General features: G+C 39.5%; 1 protein-coding gene across 4 annotated transcripts in view; it reads right to left on the bottom strand.

Annotated features, from left to right (window-relative positions):
* Window positions 1–20906, bottom strand: part of AKAP6 (A-kinase anchoring protein 6) — a 514317-nt gene that overhangs the window by 394071 nt on the left and 99340 nt on the right. For 3 of the 4 annotated variants that reach the window (XM_045067871.1, XM_013047435.2, XM_045067872.1), the window contains exon 3: window positions 16213–16352. The exons of the other annotated variant lie outside the window; for it this stretch is intronic. The gene's annotated coding sequence lies outside the window, so the exon portion shown is untranslated. The remainder of the gene's footprint in view (window positions 1–16212; window positions 16353–20906) is intronic. 4 annotated transcript variants of the gene reach the window in all.

The raw sequence follows: 20906 nt of genomic DNA, 5'->3' as shown, positions 1-20906 counted from the left end.
TTCCATCATTTCTTCTATATTTATTAATTAGAATTCTACTTTAAAAAAAGATTTCCCTTCTCCCCATTTATTTATTAAATGTAATACTATGAAATTGTGGATATTTATTTTATTCTACGAATTATAACCCATTACTATCACTAATTACTTGTTGCTCAAATTATTTTCTTCTTGGCTAGTGGTAGGTCCTTCAGGTTGGCTCTCATACCCTCTTAGCATGTCCCAATCATTTCTTGACGATGTCTTTATTTTCTGACATAATAAGATGCTCTAGGCTCATCTTGTACTTTCTCTGCCTCAGCCTTGAATCAGCCATGTCTCTGAGGAGCTGAAGTTCCCTTTATTTGAGAAAGGTATTTAGAAACCAAGGTCCAGGCTGGTAGTACTCATGGCCACTGGGTTTTTATTGCTTCTAGGTCCTATCAGTGGACAGAACTAGAAATATACATATACTAAGCCATATACAGAATTATAGCTATTTTTTATATGTCTTTATGTGTATATTAAAAACCAAGTGTTCACAGGGCATCTGGTGGCTCAGTCAAGTAAGTGTCCAATTCTTGGTTTCTGCTCAGGTCATGATCTCAGACATGGAGATCCAGCCCCATGTCAGGCTCCACAATCAGCAAGGAGTCTGCTTGAGATATTCTCTTTCCCTCTCCTTCTGCCCTTGCCCATACCCCCATCCCCTGTTCTCTCTGTCTTTCTTTCTCTCTCAAAATAAAAAATGTATCTTAAAAAAAAAATAGAAAACATGTGTTCATATTAATACATCAATTCCAATTCATCACAGGGGTCATTCCCTCTCTCTTTTTGCATTCCCTTTCTCTGACAGCAAAAGATTTGGCTTTCATTATCTACAATGTGTTTATTTGCTCTAGAATATACATGAAATCATTTCAAAATTGCTAACCCACATCCTTGTGAAAAAAAATAAGCTATTAACCAGAGAACATTATTTGTATACAATTCTCTTGGTTTCTGGCTTTATAATATATAGTCAAAAACTGTTTCCCAAAGTTACTTAGGTTAATTCTTTCCTTTTCCATCCCATTTACCATCCCATGTTAAGTTATTTACGTGTAATAGTTAGGTTCATTCGTTACCACTGTATTCTGTTTAGTTTTTCTCCACATTCCGAATTATTTTTTTGGTTAAGTGAAGCATTAACATGGTTGTAAAAGTCAGAACTGTACAAAAAAAAAACATATTCAAAGAAGATGCTCCCCCCTTCATCTCTTTTATTTCATTTCTATTCTGTCCCCTCCCCAACACACACACATTTTTCCCTCCTGCCTTTTCCACATGACCAATCTAACTTGTTTCTGGTTTATCCTTCCTGTTTTTCTCACAAATGAATCTTTTCTTATTTGCCTGTCATTCATACACAAAAGGTACCATACTATAGAAAATCATTTACATTTAGCTTTTTTCACTTAATGATATTCCAAGGAAATCATTCTATGTCAGTTCATAGAGATTATAATTTATTTTTAAGTCTTTTGTTTAGGGAATTAAATATTCTCCAGAAGGATGGAGGAAAATGATATGACAGCTTATTTAAATTCTGGAATATTTCAACTATATTTCATAGAGAACAATGTTTCCAAAAAAACCTGTTTCACAGACAAGTAATACGCCTCAGCCTGGCAGGATTCTGCCTTGATTGCACAAAGAACTCCTCCCTCATCTACAGGACAGCATCTTTGCTAGAAAAATACTCCACATAGATTTTAAATTACTTTACCATTTCTGGTATCTCTCTTTTGTGCTACAGTTAAACCATCTGGTAAATTAATTAAATATTAATGAGCATTTACTGAGCACCTTCTGAATCCCAGTAACTATGGAGTTAAGATACTCTGTAGCTAGAAAGATAAAGAATACAGTAAATAAGGAGGACATGTGTTGTGAAAAGCAGTGGCTGTTATCCGTAACTAATGAATCATTGAACACTACATCAAAAAGTAATGACGTACTATGTGCTGTCTAACTGGACATTTAAAAAAAAAAGGAATACAGTAAAATGAAACTAAGGAAAAGACTATAAAGCAAAGTTACATGAAATTCAAAAGGACAGAGTCCTATCCAACGAAATTATTAGAGTCACAAGAAAATTTTTATTATTGAACCAATGGTTCTGTTTTCATTTGGGGGAGGGGTTGTTTTTGTTGTTATTTTTAACTAATGAAGTATAGACCTGAGAAATAAGGTAAAAGGAGAAAGCACTTATTTGTGGTGGATTATAATAAAACACATGATTCTAAAGTCTTAATTCTACTCCAACAACGCTGACTGATCTTGACAATACATAATATAATCACTGTTTTCACTAGAAAACAGAGAAAAAGAGGCCCAAGAGCTAACAAACTACAAAGAAAACAAAAACAGAAAGAAAAAAAAAAAAAAACATTGCTAGAAAGCAAATGGAAGGCTATAATTGACAATTTAACTTCCATGACATCAGCACTTTCTGCGACCTGATGATCATTAACATAGATAACAGAGCGTTAACAGAGGCAGTTATTCTGAATCCCTCGGTTTGTATCAGTTTTATTTTAGAAATTATCTTTCTTGGCCCTCAACCAGTGCTTCTCAAACTTTTTTACTTATTGGTGCTCCTCAAGTGCTGTTTTAGATATACTTTTGTTATCACACCTCACAAAACTTTACCACCACAGATATACACTACATGTACTATATGTATATTTGTGCTTTGTATACTAAAAGAGCAACATTTTTGCTCACCCCACAAGAACGAATTTTCACCCATTTCACCTGCTCCTATTGAGAATATAGACTCCAGATATTCTCCATAATGCCATTTTCCTGTTTAAAAGCTTGCCATCTCCAGAGGTGCCTGGGTGGCTCAGTGGGTTAAAGCCTCTGCCTTTGGCTCAGGTCATGATCCCAGGGTCCTGGGATTGAGCCCCGCATCGGGCTTTCTGCTCGGCAAGGAGCCTGCTTCCTCCTCTCTCTCTGCCTGTCTCTCTGCCTACTTGTTATCTCTGTCAAATAAATAAATAAATATCTTTAAAAATAAATAAGTAAATAAAATAAATGCCATCTCCTTGGGCCTCCTGGGTGGCTCAGTTGGTTAAGCATCTGACTCTTGATTTTGGCTCAGGTCATGGTCTCTGTGAGATGCAGCTGTGAGATGGACCCCAGCATCAGGCTCCCTGCTCAGCAGGGAATCTGCTTGAGATTCTCTTCCTCTCTCCTTCTCCTTCTGTCCCTCCTCCCATTCATGCTTCTCTCTCTCTCTCTATTTCTCTCTCTCTCTCAAATAAATAAAGCTTTAAAATAAATAAATAAAAGCTTTCCATCTTCAGTCTCTGGAAGTCCAATGAGCTATCCATTATGCCACGGAGCCACCCTAAAAGTTTTCACCTTCAAAATGAAAAGACATGAGAATGAAATGAGTATCAAACTGCTGGACAACAAATAAGGAAAAGTAAAAGGAACACAAATAGCTAGCCACTGAAAATAAGAAATAAACTGTAATTCAAATATAAATCAAGAATAAACAAGAATAGCTTTTATGAATTAATAAGACTACATAGCAGTTGGAAATGGCTGCCTAGGAAAGTTAGCTATCTTTGATAATGCTAAACATCATGCTAAACTATTACTTTAAAGATTTTATTTGTCAGAGAGAAAGCACAAGCAGCAGGGAGCAGCAGGCAGAAGGCGAAGCAGACTCCCCACTTAGCAAGGAGCCTGATATAGGGCTCAATCCCAGGACCCTGAAATCATGACCCAAGCCAAAGGAAGATGCTGAACTGACTGAGTACTCAGGCATCCCCAGGCTTAACTATTAAAAAAACTATCTTCACTAATGATAAAACTGCTGTTGTACTTTCCAAGGGCAAAAAAATACAAAATGTTCCAGCATTGAATCATATTTAGCTATGTTACTCACAGCCTTACTACCAGAGAAAAGTTAACAAACAAACCAAAAAACAAACAAAAAAACCTTTTGCTAGATATTTTAAGACTGGACCTACAGAAAGTAATCTGAAAATAACTCACTTTTCAAGAGGAGGAGGTATGCTGGGACACCTGGGTGGCTCAGTCGGTTAAGCCACTGCCTTCAGCTCAAGCCATAATCCCAGGGTCCTGGGATTGAGTCCTGCATCAGGCTCCTTGTCCAGCAGGGAGCCTGCTTCTCTCTCTGCCTCTGCCTGCCACTCTGCCTGCTTGTGCTCTCTCTCTGACAAATAAATAAATAAAATCTTTAAAAAAAAAAAAAATCAAGAGGAGGCATGTTGGTCTTTTTTTTCTATGAAATGATAAAATTAAGAGATTTCTATACTCAGCCAGCCTGCGTATAGAAAAAGCTATGGGAAATACAAATTTATTGGGTCATTTCCCAATACACTTGGGGAACAATATTGAGCCTTCCCTCCCTATTGCCCCAATCTCCCTAGAAACAAATGCTGAGGAAGAACTGGTGTGATAGGATTTGTGAAAATAAATCAGAACATAACTGGAACAGAGGGAAGCAATGTTCACTGAATGCCAAGCAATTTCATTAAGCTCATATATTTATTTTTCAAAACTACACTATGAAATTATATTTCACTTCATTTTCAGAGATGAGGAAATATGGCTCAGAAAGGTAACCTAACTTCCCCAAGGGTCACATACAGCTGCATTACAGAACATGGATTTAGATTCAGGTATAACTCCTTATCCCAGAACATCATGGGTCCAGGACCTTGACATAGTCGCCTACTGCTCTTTTTCACTTTTTGATGTCACTTCTTCCTACAATCTCCTCATTCTTTCTTCCTTAACATATCAGTACACAAAATCTGCGTATCTTGATATTCCCCTAACTGCTTCGTTTTTTCTTTCTCTGTTTAGTGTCCCACTGGACTGGGTTGCTCCTCCACTTTCAGATTCTATGAAATACCTGAAGGATCGGGTCTTTCTCGCAATTCCTCTGGAGAAGCCTCTAAGGATACCTGCCTGCTGGTGGACACCTACCAGTTCTTCACTGTCGAGTGCTAGTCAGTACAATAATGTTTTGCATCACATAACTTGGCATTTTCCTTGCTTCATTTCCCTTTTACTCTCAGTCCTCACTACGTGGGTTTGCACCTTCAGATAAAGCACCTGAATTCTTATCCTGGGCTCTGTTTTCTAGAGAAACTAAATACTTTTATAATTAGCCTGAAAATATTTAGGATTTTTATTCAGAGTTACATTGAATTTTTTTTAAATAGATTTTATTTTGGAGCAGTTTAGGTTCAGAGCAAAACTAAGCTAACAATACAGAAATTTCCCATGTAATCCCTACCCCCACATATGTCCAATCTCTCCCACTACCAAAATCTTACACCACAGTAGTGCATTTATTATCATCAGTGAATCATCAAATAATTATCACCCAAAGTCCACAGTTTCCATTAGGGTTCTCTCTTGGTGTGACATACCCTATGGGCTTTGACAGATGTATAAGGACATGTATCACATGGTATAGTTTTACGATACTAAAATCCTCTATGTTCCACCTATGCATCCTTCCCTCCACACTAACCTGTGGCAACCAGAGATCCTTTTACTGTCTCTATAGTTTTGCCCTTTCCAGAATACCATATAACTGGGATCATATAGAATGTAGCCATCTCAGACTGACTTCTTTTATTCAGTAATATCCTTGTAACTTTTCATGGCTTGATGGCTCCTTTCTTTTTAGCATGGAATAATATTTCCCTGCTGGTTGTTATCATAGTTTTTCCATTTACCTATTAAAACCCATCTTGGGTCCTTCCCAGTTTGAAAACTTATGAAAAAAGCTGCTATATACATCCATGTGCAGGTTTTGTGTAGACATAAGTTTTCAATTTGTTTGAGTAAATACTAAGGAGTGCAACTGCTGGATCATATGGTAAGAGTATGTTCAGTTTTGTAACAAACTGCCAAATTGTCTGCCAAAGTGGCTGTACATTTTGTATTCCCACCAGCAGTAAATAAGAGTTCCTATTGCTCTACAACCTCATCAGCATTGAATGTTGTCATTATCCTAGAATCTGGTCATTCTAATAAGTGAGTAGTAGTATCTCATTGTTGTTTTACAATTCCCTAGTTACATATGATGTTTGGCATCTTTTAATATGTTTATTTGCCTTCTGTATATCTTCTTTCATGATGTGTCTGTTAATTTTTTGATCCATTTTCTAATCAGGTTGCTTGTTTTCTTATTGTTAAGTATTAAGAGTTCTCTGTATACCTTGGATAATAGTCCTTTATCAGATACATCTTTGCAAATATTTGTCCCGGTATCATTGTTCTTAAAAGTGTCTTTTGCAGAGCAGAAGTTTTTAATTTTAATAAAATCAAGCTCTGCACAATTACCTTCCCACCATAAATACAAGAACACTGGGTAAAATAAATGACAATTGTTTTCAACAGGGCTGGGACTAAGGTGAGGCCAGACAGGTGCTTAGGGTGCGAAATTTAAGAAGGCACTCCTCTTTAAAAGCCAATCATACACTTGCATGAGCCTGAGAGTGAGTGCCTTCTTATATTTTGTCCCTTTGGTACCTCTCCTAAACCTGGTCATAGCCCTGATTTTTTAGCCATTGGACCACAGACAGCAACACGACTATGATTCCTGGAAGAGGGAAGTTAAATGAAATCAACACTATAATAGGCCCAGATTTCTCTCTGGAGGCATATTCCAGTCCATACTGAAGGGAGAGGGAACCCCAAAAGAGCTGGTGGTCTCACTGAGTAGAGGGGATAGAAACTGGAGTTTGGAGAGGGCATAACACCTTAAATGGACAGAAAAGAAAGCTAGAAAAAGAAAGATCTCAGAAATATGAGTAGGAATCTCCTTGAGTTTTTGGCTGAATATAATCTGTGCATCCCCAGGATGAAGCCCTGCAAGGCCAGCCAACTTGCTAGGAAATAACAAAGAGAGTTGCAAGCACAACAATTCCCCAAGCTCAGGCAGAATTGGAAATCATTCTAACTCCCACTAGGCAGAGTACAGAAACTTTCATCAATATGTAGGGCATTCATAGAGACTCCAGAAGAGTCATAACCTAGTAAGTAGTACAGCTAAACTACCCATGAAGTAACTGTACCCATAAAGTAACAGTAGATGGCTCCAGATCAGCACTATACCTTACAAATAAAATTCTAAAATGTCAAAATGGTTTGCAAACCATCTAACTTCTTCTAGAGAAAGTTAGAAAATCTTTAAAGAAATATGACAAAATGTAGCACATACAAGGTAAAATTCACTGGTTGGCATCTACTCAAAAATAGTAACAGAAAATTTTCTATCTCTTATAGAAAATACACACCTACAAATCCCAGATAGTCAATACCTCTAAGCAGAATAAACACAAAGAAAACCATTATCAAATTGAAAAAAAAAAATAAGTTAAAGAATAATCTTTAAAGTAGTCAGGAGAAAGGGGCACCTGGGTGGCTCAGTCAGTTAAGTGTCTGCATTTGGCTCAGGTCATGATCTCCAGGTCCTGAGATTGAGCCCCACAACAGGCTCCTACTTACTGGGGAGTCTGCTTCTTCCACTCCCTCTGTCCCTCCCCACAATCTGTGCTCTCTCATTCTCTCAGACAAATTAATAAAACCTTAAAAAAAAAAAAAAGGAGTCAGAGGAAAGACTTTATTTAACAAAGAACAAATAAAAATGACTGTAGGTTTCTTCTAAAAAACGATGCAAGGTGGAAGACAACTAAATGATATTTTATGGTATAAAAGAAAAACACTATCAACCTAGAATTCTACAACCAGTAAAAATATCTTTCAAAAGCAAATTCTTTTTCAGAAAAAAATTGAGAAAATTTATCACAAGCAACATTCTATCATAAGAAATGTTAAAGGAAGTTCTTTAGACAAAATATAAGTAACACAATAGAAATGTCTATCTACACAAAGAAATGAAGGGCATTAAAAATGGCAAATATGTGGATATGCACATATACATAAGATATTCTACCATTTAAAAATGTTAAGAAGCATTTCACTGGCTCAGTCAGTGGAGCATGTGACCTTTTTTTTTTTTAAAGATTTTATTTATTTATTTGACAGACAGAGATCACAAGTAGGCAGAGAGGCAGGCAGAGAGAGAGAGGAGGAAGCAGGCTCCCCGCTGAGCAGAGAGCCCAATGCGGGACTCAATCCCAGGACCCTGAGATCATGACCTGAGCTGAAGGCAGTGGCTCAACCCACTGAGCCACCCAGGCGGCCTGGAGCATGTGACTCTTGAAGCCCCACACTGGTTGCAGAGATTACTTAAAATATTTTTTTAAAGGTTTTTAGAAGATAATTAACTGGTTTTTTTTTTCTTTTTTAAAGATTTTATTTATTGGGCACCTGGGTGGCTCAGTTGATTAAGTGCCTGCCTTCAGCTCAGGTCATGATCCCAGGGTCTTGGGATCGAGCCCCGCATCCAGCTCCCTGCTCAGCAGGAAACCTGCTTCTCCTTCTCCCTCTGCCTGCTTGTAGTCCTTCTCTCTCTCAAATAAATAAATAAATAAATATATTTTTTAAGTGTTCTATTTAGGGGCGCCTGGGTGGCTCAGTGGGTTAAAGCCTCTGCCATGATCAGATTCAGCTCAGGTCATGATCCCAGCATCCTGGGATCGACCCTCACATCGGGCTCTCTGCTCATCAGGGAGCCTGCTTCCCCCTCTCTCTCTGCCTGCCTCTCTGACTACTTGTGATCTCTGTCTGTCAAATAAATAAATAAAATCTTTTTAAAAAAAAATAAAGTGTTTTATTTATTCATTTGACAGACAGAGACAGCAAGAAAGGGAACATAAGCAAGGGGAAGAAGCAGGTTTCCCTCCCAAGCAGGGAGCCCAATGCGGGGCTAAATCCCGGGATCCTGGGATCATGACCTGAGCCAAAGGCACACACTTAATGACTAAGCCACTCAGGTGCCCCAATAATTAGCTGTTTAAAGCAAAATAGTAACAATGTATTGTGGAATTTACAACATAAATAGAAGTAAAATGTCTAACACCAATAGCACAAAAGCCAGAAGGGGAGAAATTAAAGGTTGTTAGATTCTTGTATTATATACAAAGTAGTATAGTATTTAAAGACAAACTGTGATAAGTTAAAACATATGGTAAACTTCCAAGCAATAAAGCAATATAGCAAATATAAAGGAGATAGAGGATATAAAATAATAAATATTCACTATTAAATAATACTACTAAACTAATACTCTACCCAAAGGAGGGGAAGAAATTAGGAAAAAAGGAAGTGAGAGTAGATAGAACAAATAAAAACAAACCGGAAGGTAGTAAGTTTAAATCCACTTTGTAAATCATTACACTGACTAAACATTCTAATTAAAATGCAGGGATTAGGGAGCATCTGACTGGCTCAGTCAGTAGAGTGTAAGACTCTTGATCTCTAGATTATAAATTCAAGCCAAACATTGGGTGTAGAGATTACTTAAAACCTTTAAAAAATAAAAACATAAATAAAATAAAAGGCAAGGATTAAAAACCAAGGCCCAACTGCTTGCTGTATACAAGAAATTCACTTTAGTGCTGTGAAGTGTATAACCCTGGCGATTCACAGACCTGTACCCCTGGGGATAAAGATATATTATATGTTTATAAAAAATTAAAAATTAAAAATTTTTTAAAAAATAAAAAAAAATTAAAAAAAGAAATTCATTTTAAATATAGAGACAAAGATAGGTTAAAATTTTAAAAATGGAAAAAGATATACCATGAGAAAGCTAAAGCATTTATTTCAACATTAAACAAAGTGAACTTCAGAACAAGGAATAACACTAAAGAGTAAAAGGGACATATGATAATAATAAAGGAGTCAGGTCATCAAAAGGATGTAACAATCCTACAGAATTTCAAACTCCTAACAATTTCAAAAAAGAAGCAAAAACTGATGGAACCAAATGAAGAAATACCTTCTTTCATAGAGTCTTTTTAAATCTTTTGCCCATTTTTATTGGGTTATTGGTTTTCTTTTTCCTGAATTGTTAAAAGTTCTTTGTATTTTTCAAAACTCACTGAGCTTTACATTTAAAATATGTATATTTTACTTATGTAAATTATACTTCAATAAAGTTGATTTTTAAAAAAGCAAAGCTTATGTTGGAGGGATGATTAAGTTGCCACCTGCGTCTTCAATTCTTGGATTCAGTAAAAGTGATTTAAAACTTAAAGCAGACTACACAGTAAGATGTATAGTATGATCACATTTGTATAAAAATAAACATGTGTGCATGCACATATAAATATGTACAGACAGATGCATTCCCCAAATATTTAAATGGGTTTTTCTCAGGTTTGAAACAGCAGTGAATTTTACTTTGCGAATTAGACTTCTGTTAGTGTCAGTCAATAACAACATCCCTATTATGGTCTTTGTATGGGAACTGCTGTTCTACAAATATACTTACCCTAAAAATCTACTTATCTGCACACAGCTGACAGGCAAAGGACCAAAACTAGATAAGACTGGAGAGTCAATACGATAACTCTCAGACACTGCAAACATTGTCTCTCTCTGCAATTCATTGTCAGCTCATCAAGATGCCTTGTGCTCTCCTGCTCACTCTTTTCTCTTAGCCAGATGAGTCAAGATATGAAAGATAGCAGCCATTTAACTTATTCCTTTGGTCACCACAAGGAAAAGTCCAGACTAAAGTCTTTTTCTGCAGATGACAGTATCTCTTCTCACCAGAATTGTCTTCCAAGATTAAGACCCTACCCTCCCTCATCACGGACTGCCTGAGGAAGTCATCTCCCTCAAAATCTTTACCTCAGCCTAGTTCCCACTGTAGAACAGGTCAGCCTCTCCTGCCTTCACCTTCAAACTCAATTCCAGCCAAGCCCATTTCTCTGGAGTCTCTCCAATATCGTGAGTTTTATGATGTATGTGATGGAGGCACACATGTCCAGGGTTCAGTAGAAAACCCACAAAACATAAGGCAGAACTGTGTCCCATCACTTCATTGCCTCTGATCAGCTGGTGAGTTCTGGCAATGTCACTTATTAGCATCACTGTACTTCAGTTTCTGATTCCAGGAAATGAAAAGCGAAATGGAGATCTTTTCCAGCTCTCATGCTAGAATTCTGGAGATATTTTCTGCTTTTTAATGACATTCTGGAACACAGCCCAATTCCTCCAGTGGCATATCTGAAAGTCTAGCATATATATTTCTGTCTTTAAAAATGCAGATGAAGTGTATCATCTTCATTTTCAGGGACCCTGTTGAATAATGGGGCCAATTCTCAAAACAGAAATTAACATATTCCAGCAGAAGGTGAAGCCTTCAGATAAGTTCTCTCTATCTCTCCTACTCCCGTTCCCTTGCCCTTGTTCTGCCCAACCCCCAGGCTTTTCCTTCTTTCTATCTCTTCCTCCCTCTCTCTGTCTCTTTTTTCTCACTCACAGACCATATGAGGCATGAATAAAGCAGCACAGGCAACAATCAGAAATCTAGTAAACTTGCTGAGACAGATTTGTATATAAGATTCATAACAAAGTTGTTTACACATGAATACTAATTTTTGCTTATTTAGCTCACTCAGAATTTAGTTAAGAGCAATCCTCATGTGGACACTTGCAGGTTGTCGCCCAGGGGTCCCAGGGGTGTCATACAGAGTCAGTGACTTCTTTGTAGAGGAAGAGGCTTTAGATCAGAATCCATTGAGAAGTTGCTTTCTTCCCAAATAGAGGCCAGGTGGATCATAAAATTGCTGTCTCAACTGCTCAAAGGTCAGAGAGAAACTGGTTCCAAAGAACATGCTTTGGAAGAAAGTAAACCTCTTAATAAGCAAGACTTTTCATGTATTTGTGCAGAAACCTGAAGGAACAGAAATACCTAAAGCATGTATGTGTGTGTGTATATATGCATGTGTGTGTGTGTACATATATATATAATATATACATGTGTATATATGCATGTATATATATACATACATATATATAAAGCATGTATGTGTATATATGCATGTATATATATGTGTATATACACATGTATATATATACATGCATAAATATAATAAATATATATGGAAATAAATTCATATATATATACATGCATATATATGGAAATAAATTCTCCATTGCAGAGAAAGAAAAGCTATAGACCCAAGAACAAGACATCAGAGAGAAAGCTCTGACTAAGTCAAGAGCAGAGATACTTGCGTCAAGGAGTTGTGCCAACTTCAGGAGGCAGTGGAAATCGAACGTGAGAATGACGTCTCATGTTATTTGTCATTTTCCTTTAAATTAAGACTTAGCAATCTGAAGTCCTTTGCACTTGACCCCTTAGCTGCTTTCACAAAGTTCTCGGTAAAGAGCCTTTCCTCATGAATCACTGAGGAAAGATGTCTGGGTAGAATTGGTCCCAGAAAACAACTGTAGATCCTAGACCCACAGCACAAAGAAGCAACCCTTTACACACTGATACTAAGCAAGGTTTACTCTCTGCTGGGTGTGGCATATACCGTACTGCAACAAATGGCAACATTTAACAAGACAGAGGCCACTAGTAGCAGGTAAATGAATAATAATCATCTTAGTGAAACAGAAGTTCCATTCAAACTATGCCATCAAAAGATAAAGGTCAAGGGGCACCTGGGTGGCTCAGTGGATTAAGCCACTGCCTTTGGCTCAGGTCATGGTCTCCGTGTCCTGGGATCGAGCCCCGCATCGGGCTCTCTGCTCAGTGGGGAGCCTGCTTCCTCCTCTCTCTCTCTGCCTGCCTTTCTGCCTACTTGTGATCTCTCTCTGTCAAATAAATAAATTAAATCTTTAAAAAAAAAAAAAGATAAAGGTCAAGAAGAATTCCTTTCCTTCTATGATCATATGACCTGACCTCCTGGACTTTGAAGCTTGAATCAGAGTGAACATTTAAATAAACGTCTTCGATCTGTATAATGGCTGCTTTTGCCTTGCAGCTTCTTAGGGCCCACCTTCTTTCCAGGGTATCAGGAGGATACAAGGGATTTCTTATCAAAGATTAAATCCTAGGGAGACCCATGACAAGTGAAGTTCCAAGAAAGTAATCCAAAGCTATTTCTCATTTCAAACTTACTCCTTGCCTAATGCCAAATAAATCACAGCATGAAATATTCATAAAACCCCATTAATTCCATAACCATCCATTACTGTAAGTGGAATCCATTTTTGCAATCGTGACTTTCATTATTAGCATAAACCATACCCCTTCACCCATCCTAACCCATCCATTCTCATCCATCCCCAACCCCTCATATAGAAGCAACGTTTTCAGAGTTTTAGGCCCATGTAGCACTTTGCCAGTGACAATCATGCAACCTAAAACCCAAACAAGTAAGAATAATGTCAACTTTGTTCTCCCCTTTTCAGGGAGCTCTTTAAAGGGTGGGGCTATACAACCACAAAATGGGCTAAACCCGTTCCTATCTAGCCAGTTCATCAGAGGTATTGTAACAGCATAAGGAACACCAGCCTGGGGCCAGGAAACGGAGGTTCTGCTCCTAGTTCTGCCACACATTTTGACCTCAAACAAATCATTTCACCCCTCTAAAATTCCAGCAGTGGGGTTGAGATTCTCTTCCTCTATTACGAAAATTCTATGATTCTTTGACTTCTTGTAGGTAGCCATAAGCAGCTACCCCTTGCTTCTCTCCTCCCCATATCACTAAGCAACAATGACAAAACATGAGGTGACAACCTTAGAACTTCTCAGTCTTCCTTCCCATCCTGCCATGAGCATTTGTCTGGTGGTCTTAAAAATATACTAAATAGGGATGCCTGGGTGGCTCAGTTGGTTAAGCCACTGCCTTCAGCTCAGGTCATGATCCCAGTGTCCTGGGATCGAGCCCCACATCTGGCTCCTTGCTCAGCGGGAGCCTGCTTCTCCATCTGCCTCTGCCTACCACTCTGTCTGCCTGTGCTCACTCTGACACATAAATAAATAAAATCTTAAAAAAAAAAATATCCTAAATACTCTACAGATGAGGGCAATGCAAGACACAGAATCTACACGGAGAGATTCTATCTACTGCTATGCTACCGTGAGAATTAACATAGTCTAGAAAGAAAGTCCTCCTCTCTTCTAGCAAGAATGAATACAATGACTAGATTCCTCTTGGGCTAGAGTCTGGTGTCACAAATTAAGGGATTTTCCTCCTTGGTAGCATATCCCCAAACCTAAGCCTTGAGTTTGCAGGGTGCCTGCTGTGCCTCAGATGCTCCTAATTCCAGCACTGAACACAGTACTGGTGGCTGCTTGCTGGTCAGGAACTAGCCCTTCTAGAACCTACTGCTGGTCCCTTATATGCACAATGGTAAAGGAAGAGAACAAGAGGTGGGGGAGAAGTGTGGAATGGCAAATGAGACAGGCAACTGTTCGGAGGCAAATAGCTGCATTTCAACAGGGCTCGAATTCTCAAGGTAGCACATATGGCAAAAGATACTCATTTTGTACACCATTCTTGAAAACCCACTAGGAAGACACCACATAGGGACCGGTACTTGGCCACACAATAACACTGCTTTTCTCCACGGTTGGAAGAGTTAACTTTTTCTTGGGTTGAAAAGGGATGAAAAGTTGACTTGCATTCAGGAGTGGTGGTTAAACCCAGAATCGCCCTTAGCTCAGGGAGCTGCTCCACCCTGGGGGGAATGAGGGAGCTGAGATCAACTGAGGAAAAGGAAAGCGTGTCTCCCATCTCAAGAGAGCTCTCCAAGCAGGCCGATGCTTATTGAGTGAATTGGAATGTAGAATGAGTCACAATATTTAAATTTCTTTCCAAATGTTCCGGGTTGAATTTACATACGTTAAATTACACATGATGTAACTCCACTCTGCTGTCACCAGGCAGGCATACTGGATTTTCTGGGACTTGCCAAATTCAGATAGTCTGTCGCTGCCTCAGAATATGTGATAAATGACAGGTTTCAGAAACTACAGTTATTCTAGAATGATACAAGCCCTTGGAAGATAAATCATTCATTTTTTTCAGACTAGAATAAGAAATGACGTAGTACCTTGATGTACACTGACACACTCAGACACATAAACTCTGGTTTCCTATTAAAAAGCATTCCAATCCTATGGCCAGAATCCTCGATAATGATATTTTTGACAAAGACTTTAAGAATAGCTATCCTTTTAAAGTTGGTTCAGGACAATTCTTTTTTCTGCACACCTAAATATTTTTCTGATGCTTGTAAGTAGTTTTCTCCTCAGCTTCTCTCTCAACTCTTCACTGAGAGAAAAAAAAAAAAAAAAAAAAGTAAAACCCCACTCTCCTATGTAGAATCTCAAAATTCTATCTCAGAGGGGCGCCTGGGTGGCTCGGTGGGTTGAGCTACTGCCTTCGGCTCAGGTCATGATCTCAGGGTCCTGGGATCGAGTCCCCCATCGGGCTCTCTGCTCAGCAGGGAGCCTGCTTCCTCCCCTCTCTCTCTCTCTCTGCCTGCCTCTCTGCCTACTTGTGATCTCTCTCTCTGTCAAATAAATAAATAAAACCTTTAAAAAAAAAAAAAAAGTTCTATCTCAGAATGGCACATGATCTTTCTAAGGCAGTATTTCTTTAAGCAGGGGCTGCAGGGCTCTGGGCCATGAGGTGATTTCTGAGCTGGTGGCAAGAGGGTGAGGCCAGGGCAGATACCAAGAGCATTCAGGTGATGGCAGCAGCAGTCTGTGGACTCCTCATCCTGGCTGCCCCCACCACTCCCTTCCCAGGGAGCCACACCCAAGTCACTGCATCCTTCCCTGTTGGGGTCACCCCCTCCCATGCAAAGCAAAGCCAGTGTACCCCTCCACCCTCCCCCTCCATCATAGGCAGTGAACTCCAGCAAGCATCTCTCCAGGGCCTGCTCTGGACACTCCTCTGAAACCAGCACTTGAATCCTGCCATGCTTTCTTTCTGACATGAGAAGATGAAACTGGACACTGAGCACACCATGCCATTGGTCAGCAAATTTTCTAAATTGGGGTATCTATAACACTTACTGAGCACTAACAATGTGCTAGATGTTACACTAACCACTTTTCATGAAGTAATTCATTGAATTCTTCCTTCAATCCTGGAAGTCAAAATAATTATTATTCCCAAATTACCAATGAGGAAACTAGGCCACCAAGGGAAAATGCAACCTGTCCAAAGTTCTCACAGCAAGGACACGATAGAACTAGGACCTGAGTCTTGATGTCTGACTCTGCAGCTGGTACAAAGCTGTCCTCACCTCAAAGCCTCCCTGAGCCTCCCACTCTCAGACACAAGGGTAGATTCCAGGCAGAATTGCAGAGGCAAATTCCCAGCCAATGACTTAGTTCGTGAGAGGTTTCGAGAGCGTTGGTATCAGCAGAGAGGAAAGTGAGGCAACTGGAACGGGAAAAAAGCAGAGAGAAAGGAAATAAATGTTTGTTGAGGACCTGCTGGGTGACTTCCAGCCTTGTGGGGTATGTATTACTAATCCTGTTTTCACATACACAAAGACACTAAGGTTCAGAGGATTAAAACCAAAGGTTGGTTAGGACCCCAGTGAGCTGCAGATGAGCAGGTACAAGCTTTATCCATCTGGGAAAATGGAGATGAGACTCCACAGCTCACGGGAATCTGGGCCCTGCAAAAGCAAGGCTCTGGGGGCAGAGTCTAGGGACAGAGACTGATTAAAACCTGAGAGAAGAACTTGAAGTACCTTGGATAGACATGCCATGGGAGGATGGTTTGGGCCAGATGAGGTAAGCTAGAAAGGAGGGAGGGACAATGAAGCTCTATGTCCCCTGCCTTCCCTCTAAAACAAACTGTGCTCTGCCTCTTTCTTCCCCCATTGCTCTGCCTCCAGAACTGTCTTATTTTTGTTCTCCTCCTTTAATTGTCCAACCAGTGGAATTAAGGCATACTCTTATATATTTGTTGAATACAGTCAGCTGCTTTCACTCAATTTTTAAATTAATTAAATGGGTAATTTCCTATCTTTACCATTGCCCAGAAAACCACTAAAATTAAAACCAAGTTTCTCTTTGTAAGGAAGGGCACCCCCTTGACATTTTCTACATTTCTTTAAAAGAAAAAAGGTTTCTCACTCCTATCATAGATTAGGAACTTCGGCTGTATGTTTCTCCACTATTACCATTTTTTAAACTAAAACTTCAGGGATTTGTTGTTTTGATTTATAGGTCCTGCCAAAAACACTAAGAAAAACTCTTTCTTAAGAGGCTCTTAACTGAGATCCTCCCAGAAATCTTGAGAAGTAAAAGATTTGACACGGATGTCTGCTCTCTGGATGCCCCAAAAGTAGTTTTAATGATCAGGAGTCACTTTTCTTATGTAACAAGGACTCTAGCAGCAGATGATTCTGGAGGTGATGCAAGGGTTTGAGGACATTGCTAAGGACCAGAACTTTGTCCTTCTGCTAGATCATTCTCAGTTGGCAGGCATTGTTTTCCCTTTAAAGTGATAAAAAATTTTGTACCTTTTCTAACTATATGCCTCCTGAAGGGATATTCTGTTAAAATGTTTTATTATCTTAATGTCTGAACCAGCATTTTCAATAACATAAAACAACTTCAAGCCCAAATGTAAGTGAAAAAGAGCTCTCAAAATCATCCTTCCTTCACCAGATGTTCTATTGATCTGCACGCAAGGTCAGGTAGACATGGGGATGGGGAGAGAAATAAACTACAAACTACACTCTTCATTCTGGTGCAGGAGACACACATAAAGAGGTAATTGCAGGTCATCCCTCCAAGCACTGTTAATGAGCAAAGAGGAGAGAGTGGGACCCAGACAAGGAGCAGGTGAGGTTGCCCGAAGACAGTAAGGAAGGCTTCACCGAAAAGACACTTCGCCTAATCTGGAGGGACACATAGGCATTTGCCAAGCAAATCAAGCAGCATTTTCAGTGGCAGGAAACAATGGATTTACTGCAGAGAAAAGTTGCTGGAGAGGCAGTTCAGATTATAAAAGGCTTTAGATGCTCAGCTGAGGCAAACTGAGGGGGAGGTTCTTAAGTCTGTCAAATTCTAGGAAGATAACTTGCAACAGTGTGAAGAGAAGTTTGTACAAGGAAGCGACTAGAAAGGAGGCAGCTGTAGTCCTCAGCAAGATGTCATAAGGACTAGACCAGAGGGTGGCAGAGGGGAGTGAAGAAGATAGGCAAATCATGGATTTCCAAGGTGGACAGGACAGGATTTGTTAAATGATTAAAGGTGGAGTGACAAGGAGGAGACACTGTCAAGGGCAATTCACAGATTTTCAGACTAGATACAGGCTGGTGATGCCACTCACAGAGATTAAAAATAAAAAACTTGGTGGGAGCTGCTAAGCTCAGCTTTTAAGTGTTGAGCCGGAGGCCCAGAGAGGCATCCAGGTCAAGATGCAATCAGAGATGCAGAGCCCAAGCCTGCACCCAAGTCAGCAAGGCAGGCGGGGGGGGGGGGGGGGGGGGGCTGCTCCTAGGAGGTGATGGCTTGTCAGGGTGGGGGGTGGCAGGGGGTGAGGGGTGGAGACAGGGGTAGAGAAAAGAAGCCGGCTGAGAAGAGGAGACACAGGATGTAAGGAACAAGACAAGATGAGGATAGGGAACAGGACATGAAAAAGGGGGCAGTCTTTGTGTTTTACCCCATAGGAAAGGCATAGAGCTACCTCAGGCCTTCCCAACCTTCCACAAGTAACAGTTGTGTAAAATAAGAAAGCATCACAGAGGACAATGAGCAGCAGCCAGGAAGAGACAGGAAGAATGACTAATCAATTACTTCCCAAAGAAAGTCTTTAATGACAGGAGACAAAAAAAAAAAAAAAAAAAAAAAAAAAAAAAGCTAAGCAGTCTGAAGTAATTTCATACAGGAGAAAATAATCCTTCACTCTTCAATTGTCCTTGAAGGAATTACTCTATTAGATAATTATTACTTTCGTTATCTGTAAAATTCACTTAGGTAAAACAGCATTTGTGAGAGTATCAAGATAAAAGAATTACTTCCATTTATAAATATTCAATTTTCTCCAATTGTGTTAAATGAAAACACCGTCTTTAAAAAAAGTAACTGGTCTGGGTCATCTTAATATCTTTATAATACTAGAAAATGAATCTAACCATTTTAAAAATCACATTGCTATGGAGCCTAACAAACCATGTAGAGGACGACAATCAATAAATACTCTTTTCTGCTAATGATTAGGCAGGTCCCTCTTCCCCAGCAGGCACCCAATCCTCGGCCACTTTCCTCTCTTCCAGGCACGAGCTCCCACTGACTTCAAAGGAAGCTTTAAAAATTGATTAAAGCAAAGATCATATATTGACTTCAAAAGGAGCGATGAAAACACAAGAAGATATTTCGTAGGGGAGGGGACGGAGATGGGAATTTTGCTCCTCTTATTATTTCATACTTAATGAATACCATCAGCATTCCCCGTACATTCCGCCAAAAGTGTTTTCTGCCCTTTGCAAGACTTTCCATTTGGATGACATCATAATAGTTGTTTATTCTTTAAAAAAAAAAAAAAAAATTCTAATGCTTGCTCTAAGTATTTCAGTGGTTTTTTTTTTAAAGATTTTATTTATTTAACAGAGAGATACAGACAGAGAGAGAACACAAAGAGACAAAGCAGCAAGCAGAGGGAGAGAAAGAAGCAGGCTCTCCTCAGAGCTGGGAGCCTGATGCGACTCGATCCCAGGACCCTGGGATTCTGACCTGAGCGGAAGGCAGCCGCTTAACCCACTGAGCCACCCAGGTGCCCCAGTATTTCAGTATTTTGTAAAAGATTTTATTTATTTATTCATTTGAGAGAAGGAGTAAGAGAGAGAGAGAGAGAAAGCACAAACAGGGGGAGAGGGAGAGAGGGAGAAAAGCAGGCTCCCTGTTGAGCAGGGAGGCCTATGTGGGACTCCACCCCAGGACCCTGGGATCATGACCTGAGCCAAAGGCAGATGCTTAATGGACACAGTCACCCAGATGCCCCAATATTTCATTATTATTACAAGGATACTAAGTGTTAGTTTTCTCCCTATATGGTGGTCATGACAATACAATTTTGTCACACCATGGAAATATTGCCATTTTAATTGTATACCATGATGTTACTATGGAAAATGATGAGAACTATTCTTGATAGCATAATGCTCTTCTATTATACAGAGCCAGATCTGATTCTTAGGTCTCTCCTCCTCTCCCAAACTGCAAATCATTTAAAAGAATACATTTAGGACTTTATGTATAAGTGGCCACCAGGGCTGCTGTCTCTCTGAGTGATGATCATTAATGTACTACCACGACATTAACATACAAAATTAAAATAAGTCACTCTTCATGGTATTGAAGAGACTCTGAAAATCCAAGTAGGGTTTGCCTTCTCCATAAAAAAAGAGAGAGAAAGAGAGAGAGAGATTCATTGTAAAACAGTAATTATGATTAATCAAGGGCTCTTAAACAAGTATTGTGAGTTCATAAAACTCTTACAGAGCCCTCTAAACTCGCAAGGATTCTGGTGTTCATTTTTTTTTTTTTTTAAGATTTTATTTATTTATTTGACAGACAGAGATCACAAGTAGGCATAGAGGCAGGCAGAGAGAGAAAGAGGAGGAAGCAGGCTCCCTGCTGAGCAAAGAGCCCGATGCAGGACTCAATCCCACGACCCTGGGATCATGACCTGAGCCGAAGGCAGCGGCTTAACCCACTGAGCCATCCAGGTGCCCCGGATTCTGGTGTTCTGCTCAAGAGGTAGGACAGCCAGCTAAAATACAAACTAAAATTGAATGCAGGTAGGATTGATATGGAAGAGGAAAGTGGCCATTTTACCCAAATGATCAGGCCTTTTCTAGGTATCTCCACGCTCTTGTAACTGCCTGTGCTCATGGCTGGCCTGTGTCCCTCAGTATGACTCACCCTGACTTGTAGACACATTCTTTCTTTCTCTCAAACACACACACACAAACAC

This window comes from Mustela putorius, unplaced genomic scaffold, assembly GCF_011764305.1.
Source record: "Mustela putorius furo isolate JIRA1106 unplaced genomic scaffold, ASM1176430v1.1 tig00003898_pilon_pilon_pilon, whole genome shotgun sequence".
In the NCBI taxonomy this organism is placed as follows: domain Eukaryota; kingdom Metazoa; phylum Chordata; class Mammalia; order Carnivora; family Mustelidae; genus Mustela; species Mustela putorius.
The sequence above is the reverse complement of the archived record's forward strand: the minus strand, read 5'-3'. Positions and strand labels throughout refer to the sequence as shown.